The following is a 13,246-nucleotide window of genomic DNA, read 5'->3' on the forward strand; positions in this document are numbered from 1 at the left end:
CATGATACTACATTGCATATCCCTTGCGCATATTTAAACCACCAATTAACGATTATGTGCGTACCATAAACTAGCCATGACTTTGTATGCTGGACTAGCAGGCACTCTAAGGGAGCCTAATGTAGTGCACTGGAATTCCTACATGCCACCTACGATTTTGTGTAATGTACTGCCCTTGTTCCTAAATATATGTCTTTGTAGAAATTCCAGTATGGACCACATACAGATGTATATAGATGCATTTTCGAGTGTACATTCACTCACTTTGCTCCGTATGTAGCCTATAGTGGAATCTCTAGAAAGACTTATATTTAGGAACGGAGGTACGAGGTAGTATCATGTATGACATCTACATATCAAATTTAGCAGCCAGTAGTAGAAATCATTGTCTGCACAAAGGGATTACTGGTCGAAAATCCTAGCAAAGCACGCTGGCAGGCATAGAACAATACAAGAGAGAGAGAGACGCGCTTACAAGATCATAGCAATGCGTCAGTCCAGGATCTTGGTTGGCCAAGCTGTTAGATCCAGAAGAAACATCGTCCTTGTAGTTTTTGCCAGCTGCATAACAGGTAACAGTGACCGGTTATTATATTTGAAGTACATCGGGCAGGTGATGCTGGACGGGTTTAAAGGTGACAAGTACCTAGGCCGTGGCGGGTGCTTGGCATCTCTCTAGACTGTGGGAATCAGGTTAGAAATGTCGAGGGTGATGACGCTGCGCTGGCTATTGAGGTCCGGTAAGGAGATATAGAACCGTCGAGTAGGGTGTTTGTGGAGCGGCTCCGGTAGGGTGGACTACGGTGTGGACGAAGCGGATCTATGGCCGTGGACGAGGGCGTAGGTGAAGCTGCTCCGGTGGTTGGGTTAAGGATGGTGTCGACGATGCGGATCTGCGGCCGTGGATGGGGCGTCAGAAGCTGCTCCGGTATGTTGGATGAGGGTGCGAGGAAGCGGATCTGAGGCCGTGGACTTGTGAGTTGGCAAAGCGGCCCCGGTAGGGTTGAGAATGATATAGGCGAAGCTACTCCGATAGGGTTGAGGAAGGTGTCGGCGAAGTGGCTCCGGTAGGGTTGAGGAAGGTTTCGGCGAAGAGGATCAGAGGCCATCGACGGGGGCGTCGGTGGAGCGGCTCCGGGGGGTGTGGACGAACCATCTTCGGTGGGGAGTACGAATGAGCCGTTGCAGATGCGCGGCGGTTGACGAGAGTACCGACGAAGCAGATCCGACGCCGTGGACAAGGCCGGCATTGAATGGGCTGTGGTAAAGTGGTGGATGAGCAGTCTACTTGTTTCTAGGGGAGGTGATAGGGGTACATGAGGCCGTAGAAGCATATCTGGCGAGGTGGACGCCGCTGGCAGTGAATGGGCTATGGTACGCCGGTGGATGAGCAGTCTAGGGTTTCGAGAGGGGAGGGGAGAAAGGGCGATGAAGTACGGACGGCGTGATGTAAGATGCTCTGGTGCTGTGGAGTTAGTCATTTTTGCGGGAGGGGGAGAGGAAATGGGGGTGCCGTGTAGTGGGGGAACCGGAAGTTACCAAAGTAGCCCCAACCTATCATGTAGATGAGGGCGGTATTGTAACTGTTGGTCTCCGTGCACCAAGGACAAAAGGGGGATTTCGCATGCTAAAGACTAAGGTGGCAGACATTTTAGAAGGAGGCGGGAGATTTTGCCGCCCGCGGGATCGTTCGTATCCAGTTTCAACTAATTTTGGACCATGCTAGCGGGAAGGTGATATGTCTCCAACGTATCTATAATTTTTTATTGCTCCATGCTATATTAGCTACTGTTTTGGGCAATACTGGGCTTTATTTTCCATGTTTATATTATTTTTGGGACTAACCTATTAACCGGAGGCCCAGCCCAGATTTGCTATTTTATGCCTATTTCAGTGTTTCGAAGAAAAGGAATATCAAACGGAGTCGAAACGGAACGAAATCAACTGGAGAAGTTATTTTTGGAAGGAAACCTACCGGATAGACTTGGACCCTACGTCAGAAGATGAAGGAGGAGCTCAGGAGGGCAGGGGGCGCGCCCCCCTGGCTCGTGCCCCCCTTCGGTCCACCGACGTACTTCATCGGCCTATATATCTCCATATACCCTAAAACATCCGGGAGCACAATAGATTGGGAGTTCTGCCGCCATAAGCCTCCGTAGCCACCGAAAGCCAATCTAGACCCTTTCTGGCACCCTGCCGGAGGGGACAATCCCTCTCCGGTGGCCATCTTCATCGTCCCGATGCTCTCCATGACGAGGAGGGAGTAGTTCTCCCTCGGGGCTGAGGGTATGTACCAGTAGCTATGCGTTTGATCTCTCTCTCTCTCTCTCTAGTGTTCTTGAGATGATACGATCTTGATGTATCGCAAGCTTTGCTATTATATTTGGATCCTAAGATGTTTTCCCCCCTCTACTCTCTTGTAATGAATTGAGTTTCCCCTTTGAAGTTATCTTATCAGATTGAGTCTTTAAAGATTTGAGAACACTTGATGTATATCTTGCCGTGGATATCTGTGGTGACAATGGGATATCACGTGATTCACTTGATGTATGTTTTGGTGACCAACTTGCGGGTTCCTCCCATGAACCTATGCATAGGGGTTGGCACACGTTTTCGTCGTGATTCTCCGGTAGAAACTTTGGGGCACTCTTTGAGGTTCTATGTGTTGGTTGAATAGATGAATCTGAGATTGTGTGATTCATATCGTATAATCATACCCACGGATACTTGAGATGACATTGGAGTATCTAGATGACATTAGAGTTTTGGTTGATTTGTGTCTTAAGGTGTTATTCTAGTATGAACTCTAGGGCTGTTTGTGACACTTATAGGAATAGCCCAACGGATTGATTGGAAAGAATAACTTTGAGGTGGTTTCATACCCTACCATAATATCTTTGTTCGTTCTCCGCTATTTGTGACTTTGGAGTGTGTCGGTGTCAAAATCGGCGGATCTCGGGTAGGGGGTCCCGAACTGTGCGTCTAGGCCGGATGGTAACAGGAGGCAAGGAACACGATGTTTTACCCAGGTTCGGGCCCTCTTGATGGAGGTAAAACCCTACGTCCTGCTTGATTAATATTGATGATATGGATAGTACACGAGTAGATCTACCAGCAGATCAATGAGGCTAAACCCTAAAAGCTAGCCTATGGTATGATTGTTGTATGATGAAGTCGTCCTACGGACTAAAACCCTCCGGTTTATATAGACACCGGAGAGGGTTAGGGTTACACAAAGTCGGTTACAATGGTAGGAGATCTTGAATATCCGCATTGCCAAGCTTGCCCTCCATGCAAGGAAAGTCCCATCCGGACACGGGACAAAGTCTTCAATCTTGTACCTTCATAGTCCTGGAGTCCGGCTGAAGGTATAGTCCGGCTACCCGAACACCCCCTAATCCAGGACTCCCTCAGTAGCCCCTGAACCAGGCTTCAATGACGACGAGTCCGGCGCGTAGATTGTCTTCGGCATTGCAAGCCGGGTTCCTCCTCCAAATTCTTCATAAAAGTTTGTAAACACCAAGAGTAGTGTCCGGCTCTGCAAAATAAGTTTCCACGTACTGCCACAGAGAGAATAATATTAACACAAATCTAATCCGCTGACGTATTCCGCAGCGTGACATCACACTACAGCCAAGCCTTTATTCAAATCGTTTTCACTTTTCCACCTCAGCGTGTTTTGCGAGGCGGTTTCCTTGGCATGTCTTGTCAAAGCAGAGATGGTGTCCCCTTTATTTACCGGATTCTCATCAATACAGACATGGGTAACCCAATTGTGCCCGTTAGCATGTCTTCTCGATTAAAGGCGAGTCCCAAACGGTTACGGGGAGGGCTCCTGGTATTCAACCTCTTATAAAGAGACCAAGGCGTTACTCCTTTTCTCCAATCTCAAAACAAGTTCGCCCGTCGCCTCGAGTTCCAACACCCTAGGCTCCAGATTCCAGGCGCTTCAGACCATCGACAATGTCCGGTTCCGACCTTCAAGGCCGATGGATGCCCTCCTCCGTCACGGAGGAGGACGTGCTAAAGTTGAGAGAGGCTAAGTTCTTGACCGCCGAAATTTTGCATAGGTTGCCTGCTCAAAGGTAGGCTATTCCCAGTCCCCAGCCCGGTGAGAGTGTAGTGTTCATGTCTCACTTCCTTCGGGGGTTAGGCTTCCCGATGGATCCCTTCGTGAGGGGGTTGATGTTCTATTATGGGCTGGAATTTCATGACTTAGCTCCGGAGTCCATCCTCCACATTTCCTCATTCATCGTTGTGTGCGAAGCGTTCCTCCATGTTACTCCTCACTTCGGATTATGGCTCAAGACTTTTGGAGTGGAGCTGAAGATGATCGAGGGACGGCACGCAGAGTGCGGAGGCGCTGTCGTAAGTAAGAATGCTGATGCTCCATGGCCCGAGGGCTCCTTTCAAGAGGAGCTCGGCTTGTGGCAACGAGAGTGGTTCTATATCACCACTCCCAGGAGCGCCAAGTGGGTGGCGCCTCCTGCCTTTCGCTCGGGTCCCCCACCACGGCTAGCATCATGGGTCAACAAAGGATTAATTGGGGGTTATCCAAAGACGTGCCCTTGTTGCAGGGCCGCATTAGGGATCTCTTAGAAAGAGACCTCAACCTGGTCAAGGTGACGCAGGTCATGCTGATTCGCCGAACACTGCCCGGCAAATGTCGCTCCCTTCGTCTGTGGGAGTTTAATCCGGAGGGACCACGAGCTCTCCAGCATTTTATGGGTGCAACGCCCGTGGAGATGTATAAAATGTTCTTCGGATCACAAGCAATGTGTCCGGATTTGACCGAGGACGCAGGTTTAAGCTACAATCGCCCGGATACTCAAGTAAGTAACCTTGTGCCCGGACTCGCTATCCGTAAAATTTTCATAAATTCGCCCCTAAAAGAGCTGTCCTTTTAAACAGGAGTGGATAGCGAAGGCAAAGCTGATCAGGTGTCCGGCTCCCCTTCCTGAGACCAGGCCGGATCCCGTGCTAGTCAGGATGTTGAAGATCATGCCTTTGGAGGGAAGTGAGGGAGAGGACAAGGAAACTAGGGCCTCCTCGAAGGAGGCTGCTCCGAAGGGAAGAACCGACAATTCCTCTCCTAAGGGGAAGAAGAGGGTCGCCTCTGACGACCCGGAGACCATGGCCTGAAAGCAGGGGAAAAAGCCCTCGTCAGAGGGTTCGACGCCGGGGAGATCCTCGGCCGAACTATGCCCTCAAAGGGATCAGCCCTCCAGCGAGCCGTAAGTAGAGAAAGATATTCCTTTAGAGGGATGAGAGAAATCCTTGCTTTTTATCTGAGAAGATTAACCGAAATTTTACTTTGTAGCTCGGACCTCAGCCCTTCTCAGCAGAGCTTGTCTTCGGGGAATCTTCTTCCAGAGATGATGGAGAGTGGAATGCCTCCCCCTGCCGTACCGCCTGGCGAGGCGGGCAACCCTGAGGTGTCGTCGCGGAGGGTTTCTCTGAATCCGGTAGGGGTGGAAGGTAGCCATATGTCCTCCCAAGGTTCTCCGCGTCTGACCTTCGACGGAGGTCATAGGACGAGTCCGGCACCGTCCGATGCGCGGTCGGAGGAGCTGATGATTCTGCTGGGGCGAGCTTCTATCTCAGAGGAGCACCGTGCATTGATGGGTACGGTGATTGGAAGGATTTCGTCCGCGAAAAGCGGATTGCATGAGGCCGTCAGAAGTTTGCTGACGGGTTTTGAGGTACGTTTGGTAATGTACTTCTTTGTCAGTTGCACATAAACAAGATGCGCCCTGTGTAGATAGTAGCCCCTGAGACTCTATGCATTGTCAAAATTGATGGTGCGCAGAGGATCATAATCCCAGGTCTAAAATGCCGCCTTTGTATACAGGTGGCGAAGTGTCCGGAATCGAGCCGAACTGATGATTTTGCCGAACTAAAGCGGCAACTTGATGTGGCAGATGCCGACATCGCGCTCGTCAATGAGCGGCTTGATGAGGCTCAAGGTATGCAATTCCTCGGGCGGCATCTGGTAAGAGGAGCTTTATGCCAGTATCTTACAATGTGTGTGCTTGACGCAGATGGTGCGGCCGCCGTGGAGAGTCTTCGGGCGGAACTTGCCCGAGCTAAGGAACAAGCCAGGAAAAGTGATGTGGCTGCCGAGAAGTTCCTTGAAGAGCTAAGAGCCGAACAGGCTGCTCACTGCCGAAGCAAGAAGGAGATGGCCGTGATGGCCGTGAAGTTAAAAAGTGCTGCTGACCGTTGCAAGTTTCTTGAGAAAGAAGACCGGGCGAGATAGACGGACTTAGAGAAGGCCATTGCTGATGCCAAGGATGCTCGCTCTGCGATGAGAGCTGCGAAGGAGGAGCTGCGTCAGGCCGGACAGATTGCGGCTGGAAATCCCTTTATGCTACATAGGAAGTTTTGCGATCCGAAGTTTGCTCCGTTGGACCGGATGTGGAGTGCGGAGGACACATATCTGGATTTGGCAGTGAGTGATGCTGATGCGACCGAATACTTTCGAGATCTAGAAGATCACGAAGTGGAAAGGCTTTTCTGGTCGCAGTTCCAGAATCCAGAGCGTCCACTGGCAGTGGACGATCGTCTGGCTCAATGGGCCGAACTGAATAGATTGTCCAGACTCGCCATGAAGTACGTCATGGGTCATCTGTGGCCGGGGAGATCGGAGCCGAAGAGTTATTTTAGCTTGGTGCAGCAATTCCTTGACGCGGTGCCACGTATCAATGTGATGAAGAGGTCAGCATGCATAGAGGGCGCACGGATGGCTCTTGCCCGTGTCAAGACATACTCGGCAGAGATGGAGACCACTGTTGTTGCATCCCGAGATTCGGACAAAAGCCGAGTACCCTCCGAACACTATTTTCAGGAAGTCCTTGAAGGCGCTCGTTTAATAGAGACGCAGTGCTCGAAGGATGCTATGTTCTGATAGCATATGTAATTATAAAGCAATACTTTGATGAATTGTAGTAGCCTTTTATACTTGTGCCTTCAAGTATTTGGAACACCTCCTGTGCGGCCGTTGTAAGATATATATATATACAAAATCTGAAAGATTGCAGTCATTGGCTTCAGCCCCCACGCACATAGTGCGGGGGTGCTCGCAGAAGGCGCATTTTCAACTTAATCCAATGTCTTGGTCCTAAAAAGGAGGTGATAACGCAGCGAGCTAGGCAACCGGACTATAATGCTTTAACAATTTCACTTAGCCATAGGAGCTTGACAATGGGACTATTTAGGTAGCCCCTGGTGGCGACTGCGCTCGCCCGAATTCGGGGCACGTATGTGCCTGGCCGGGAAACGGCCCTTCGTTAATGCGGAGGAATCCTACAGATTCCGGAGATTCATCAAGTGGTTGACCAGTCTCATGCCATATCATGATAGTCGGTTTTCGGCTTTCTCTACTAAGGTGCTCGCCTGGCCGAACCAGGGCACAATCGCAGTAGTTCTCCTGGTGCCGCCTTAGCCGATAGAGCAGAACGTAAGGCGGCCGAACACGGGAGCCGGGCAACCCAACATTTGACCAAAATCATGACTCGGAGCTGATTCATATAAGGCCAAACTCGCGACGCCGAACACTCCCTAAGGTATTCGGTCATTATGAGAGCGGGCGAGGTAACGCTCTGAGGTATAAGCCCCTAGTGTCTAGGTACGCGCAAGAATTCTGACGTGGCCACATGCCAAGACGCCAGCCTCCTCCTTGGTCATAGAACCAGGGGATGTGTATCAACAAGAGACAGTAAAAAAGGTTTATGCAGGGTCTTAATCTGAAAAGAGTCCTTGGAACGGGTCCCTACTGCACGTCTGCGCCTGTGTCTCCGTTGTGCCGTATCCAGGACGGGCGCAGCACGACGTTCATCTATAAAAAGAGAGCAACTAAGTTGAAAAAAGGGTGTGCCGAACAAAAGTTATATGAAATAAACAAAGTGTAAAGTAAAATATGAAAAATTGAGCTTTATTGTCTCTTATTTTATACGTGTGAAGCCCCTAGTGCAGGGGTATATGGCCACTAAGCCTTTATCAAGGATACTTTTGTGCCGGACTCGTCTATCCGTGTCCGTGGTCTTAATGACCTGTTCCGATGTTCTGGCTGGTGAAGCCATTGTATTGTGGGGCTGTTAAAGCGGCCGCACAATCCTCCGCTTGGGGGAGGTGTTCTCACTGCTTCCCCTTTAAGGAGATGATGCCGCGTGGACCGGGCATCTTAAGCGTAAGAGATGCATAATGCGGTATTGCGTTAAAGCGGGCGAAAGCTCCGCGTCCCAGTAGTGCTTGATAGCGACTTGAGAATGGGACGATGTGGAAAGTCAGCTTTTCGCGACGCAAGTTATCGGCAGAGCCGAAAATAACCTCGAGCCGGAGAAAACCCATGTAATGGGTGTCCGGACCTGGCGTTACTCCTTGAAAGGAGGTTTTGCTGTGGCGAATTCTTTTTGGGTCGATCCCCATGTGGCGGATTGAGTCCTGATATATCAGGTTGAGTCCGCTGCCATCGTCCATAAGGACATTTCAAAACTAGAGTCCGCCAATTATTGGATCGAGTACCAGGGCAGTCCAGCCTGGGTTCCTGACACTTCTAGAATAATCCAGATGATCGAAGATGATTGGTTTTGACAACCAGTGGCGGGATTCCTTTGGGATAGGCCGTGGGGCGCGTACCTTTATGGGCGCCGCACGTTTTGTTATGTGGAGTGAGTTTACAGTTTTTACTTCTTGTGGGAAATTCTTTTGTTTCCTGGTACTCTGCTTTTGGGGTTCGTCCTCGTCTTCGCTTGGTGTGTCGAGCCCCTTGTGTTCGGCGTTGAGTCTGCCGGATTGTTTGAAAACCCAACAATCTCTGTGGGTATGGTTAGCAGGCTTTCCGGGAGTGCTGTGTATTTGACATATCCTATCCAAGATTTGGTTTAGGTTGGATAGGTCGTCCCTGTTATCTTGGAGGGGCAGCTTTTTCTGATTCTGTCGTGAGCTTTTGAATCCGGCGTTGACTACCGTGCTCTTCGGACTTTTTTCCTTAGTCTGGTGACGGTCCTTATTGCGTCGCGGTTTTCCGTTTCCATCCCTAGTTTCGGATGTACTTGGGTCACTGGTGCTGCATCTTGCCAACCAGCTGTCCTCTCCTGCGCAAAAGCGGGTCATGAGGCTTGTTAGTGCGGCCATTGTTCTTGGCTTTTCTTGGCCGAGGTGTCTGGCGAGCCATTCGTCTCGGACATTATGCCTGAAAGCCGCTAAGGCTTCAGCGTCTGGACAGTCGACTATCTGATTCTTTTTAGTAAGAAATCTATTCCAGAATTGCCGAGCTGACTCTCCGGGCTGTTGAGTTATGTGACTAAGATCGTCTGCATCCAGAGGGCGGACATAGGTCCCTTGAAAATTTGCTCGGAAAACATCCTCGATCTCTTCCCAACTTCCGATTGTGTTTTCAGGAAGGCTTTTGAGCCAATGTTGGGCTGTCCCTTTAAGCTTGAGGGTAAGTATTTTATGGCGTGGAGGTCATCTCCTCTAGCCATATGTATGTGGAGGATATAATCCTCGATCCAGACTCCAGGGTCTGTTGTTCCATCATATGCCTCTATGTTTACGGGTTTGAATCCCGCTGGAAATTCATAATCCAGGACCTCATCGGTGAAACATAGGGGGTGTGCGGCACCCCTATATTTGGGTGTGCCGGATTCTGATAATGGCTTCACTGCATTGCTTACGAGAGCTTGCTTTCTTGGCCCGTAAATGGACCTGGCTGGGCCATGATGTGAATCCTTAAGTGGGTCGCATGCCGGCTTAAGTGTGGCGCTGCTTGCCGCTTTATGCTGGCCATGGGGTCGTCTATCCGACCGTGTGGCTTTCTCACTTTTGGAATGCGAGGGCTCTAAGGCCTACTCGTCGAATTCAGGCAGTAGCTTTCTCTTCAGATAGCTTTTAGTGCGGCGACTGTCACCGTATTTGTCTGCGGTATTGATTACTTTACTCCATCTAATCCTGAGTGCATCTTCCGCAGTTTTTAGCCTCCGCTTCTGCTTTTTCAGGCTGCGTGCGCTTGAAACGAGCCGTTTGTGGAGTTTCTTCTGCTTCGTGGGCTTGTCCGGTGCAGGGTCGTCCGGAATGCCATTTTCGCCGGGGGAGGGATGTTCAGTTTCTCTATCCGGGTTGTCCTGTTGGGATGGTTGCTCTAAGGCATGCTCGTCGTCTACCGGCTCATCCTGCTCTATGGCTGGGTCTTTATCGAGGCGGGGCTTGGGTCGGCGTTTACGCCGACACTTTGATTGTTTTTCGAGAGATCGATCCCTCTTTCCATCCCCGTTTTCCTCGTTGTTGCTTCCTTTAGGGGTATCCACCATGTACACATTGTGAGATGAGGTGGCTGTCCAATGCCCTATAGGCATTGGTTCTTGGTTGTCTCCTGCATCGTCGTCCATACTGTCGATGTCTTCGGAGTCGAAGTCGAGCATGTCGGTTAAGTCGTCGACAGTGGCTACGAAGTGGGTGGTGGGTGGGTTTTGAATTTCTTCATCATCCGAATCCCATCCTTGCTGACCGTAGTCCGGCCAGGGCTCTCCTGATAAAGAGAGAGACTTTAGCGAATTCAGGATGTCGCCGAAGGGCGAGTGCTGAAAGATGTCTGCGGCGGTGAACTCCATTATCGGCGCCCAATCGGATTCGATCGGTAGGGGCGCGGGGGGCTCGGAGTTCGGAAAGGAATCCGGCTCCTCGGAGTCAGGGGCCATGTGGAGTGTGGGGCTGGAGTTCGGCTCGATCGCCTCTAAGATCGCAGCCCCTGAGGCAGCGTCCAACCGCTGATCCTCGATCGACATAGTAGGCTCCGAATCAATGGTCGGAACCGATGCGTGTGCGGCCTCCAAGGCGCTGTTCGGCGGCAGAGCTATATCATGTCCATCGAGACAGTGCGGCGCGCTTGGCTGTGGCTCGAATCCATCGAAGATCAAGTCCCCACGGATGTCAGCCGTGTAGTTTAGGCTTCCAAACCTGACCTGATGGCCAGGGGCGTAGCTTTCGATCTGCTCAAGGTGGCCAAGCGACATGGCCCGCAGTGCGAAGCCGTCGAAGACGAAGATCTGTCCGGGGAGAAAAGTCTCACTCTGGACTACATCGTTGTTGATGATCGAAGGAGCCATCGGGCCTAAAGGCGACGACACAGAGGAACTCTCAATGAAAGCACCAATGTCGGTGTCAAAACCGGCGGATCTCGGGTAGGGGGTCCCGAACTGTGCGTCTAGGCCGGATGGTAACAGGAGGCAAGGAACACGATGTGTTACCCAGGTTCGGGCCTTCTTGATGGAGGTTAAACCCTACGTCATGCTTGATTAATATTGATGATATGGATAGTACAAGAGTAGATCTACCACGAGATCATTGAGGCTAAACCCTAAAAGCTAGCCTATGGTATGATTGTTGTATGATGAAGTCGTCCTACGGACTAAAACCCTCCGGTTTATATAGACACCGGAGAGGGTTAGGGTTACACAAAGTCGGTTACAACGGTAGGAGATCTTGAATATCCGCATCGCCAAGCTTGCCTTCCACGCCAAGGAAAGTCCCATCCGGACATGGGACGAAGTCTTCAATCTTGTATCTTCATAGTCCTGGAGTCCGGCTGAAGGTATAGTCCGGCTACCCGAACACCCCCTAATCCAGGACTCCCTCAGAGTGACTCTTTGTTGCATGTTGAGGGATAGTTATGTGATCCAATTATGTTATTATTGTTGAGAGAACTTGCACTAGTGAAAGTATGAACCCTAGGCCTTGTTTCCTAGCATTGCAATACCGTTTACGCTCAGTTTTATCATTCGTTACTTTGTTGTTTTTATAATTTCAGATTACAAATACCTTTATCTACTATTCATATTGCACTTGTATCACCATCTCTTTGCCGAACTAGTGCACCTATACAATTTACCATTGTATTGGATGTGTTGGGACACAAGAGACTCTTTGTTATTTGGTTGCAGGGTTGCTTGAGAGAGACCATCGTCATCCTACGCCTCCTACGGATTGATAAACTTTAGGTCATCCACTTGAGGGAAATTTGCCATTGTCCTACAAACCTCTGCACTTGGAGGCCCAACAACGTCTACAAGAAGAAGGTTGTGTAGTAGACAACAGAAGGTCATGCTAGACTGTGTACATGGGGCACGCGTCAGCAGTTAATAACTGGTGTGAAGTCCACCCCAGAAAAAAGACAATAACTCGAGATGATGCGCCGATAACTTGGACGTTCACACGGGCGCGGCCAATCGTACGGGTGTAGTGGCGCGTTCACAAAAAAAGGGATCAAACGCTCAGCCTATGTATTTCTCGTGTAAATAGATAATTTAGTGCCATTGGTTATTTACTTTAAACATAATGCATTGACGTGTTAGTGTAGAGGTGCACGAAAAGATATGGATATTGTAGTCATCTACTTAAAAGTGTTACCTCATATGATTACATAGCCTCCATTTCATAAATTGCGTACCCATTGAATTCATATATGAATATTATATATATTACTTCAAAATAGAAACTTAAATCATACAAGACTAATGAATTTGAATGCAAGAGTAACAATGGTGCATGTTCATGATAGCTACATTGGTTGTTTGAAGAAACATCACTGTAACTTTGGCATGCACAACTAAAAAGGCTTATTTAAATAGAAAAATGTGATATGTGAGTGTCCAATATTTATAGCGTTGAATCGATATTGTACCTTTGGCCACGATACGAAGTAGATATTGACTTATGTTCAAGCGATGCACGTCCATGATCGCTAGATTGTGATACGTGAATGAATTGTGCAATCTCTCTCACACGCATACATATCTCATTTCCCTGTGGGCATCGGAATCACATACGCGCACTTCGTGTATTTCTCTCCCTCCGTCAGGTTTAAATTCGTCTTTCTACCCCGTCCTACAAGTCTCTCACACAGAAACACACACGCTCTCTTTGTCTAACACGCCCACCCCTTTAATTCCGCCCACCCACAGCCACTAATGTCTCTCACACATATGCTATCTACCTATCCCTTAATATAGCTAGATATGTGTCACACAAACTTCTTCTCCCTACTAGCAAGATGCCCATGCGTTGCATGGAACATCAAGATGCATTTGTATGAGAAGTTTATCTTGTGGGAGAAAAGGATGAACGAGGGAATGCCTTATTTGCAAATGCGGAGAGGGGTGTGGGTATCTTTTTGCAAAATTGCCATAGTTTCCTTCCTGTTCGTCGGATATAAACTGGATGGCCTATATTGCAGGATGGCAGCAACACC

Source organism: Triticum aestivum, chromosome 3A (genome assembly GCF_018294505.1).
Source record: "Triticum aestivum cultivar Chinese Spring chromosome 3A, IWGSC CS RefSeq v2.1, whole genome shotgun sequence".
Lineage (NCBI taxonomy): Eukaryota > Viridiplantae > Streptophyta > Magnoliopsida > Poales > Poaceae > Triticum > Triticum aestivum.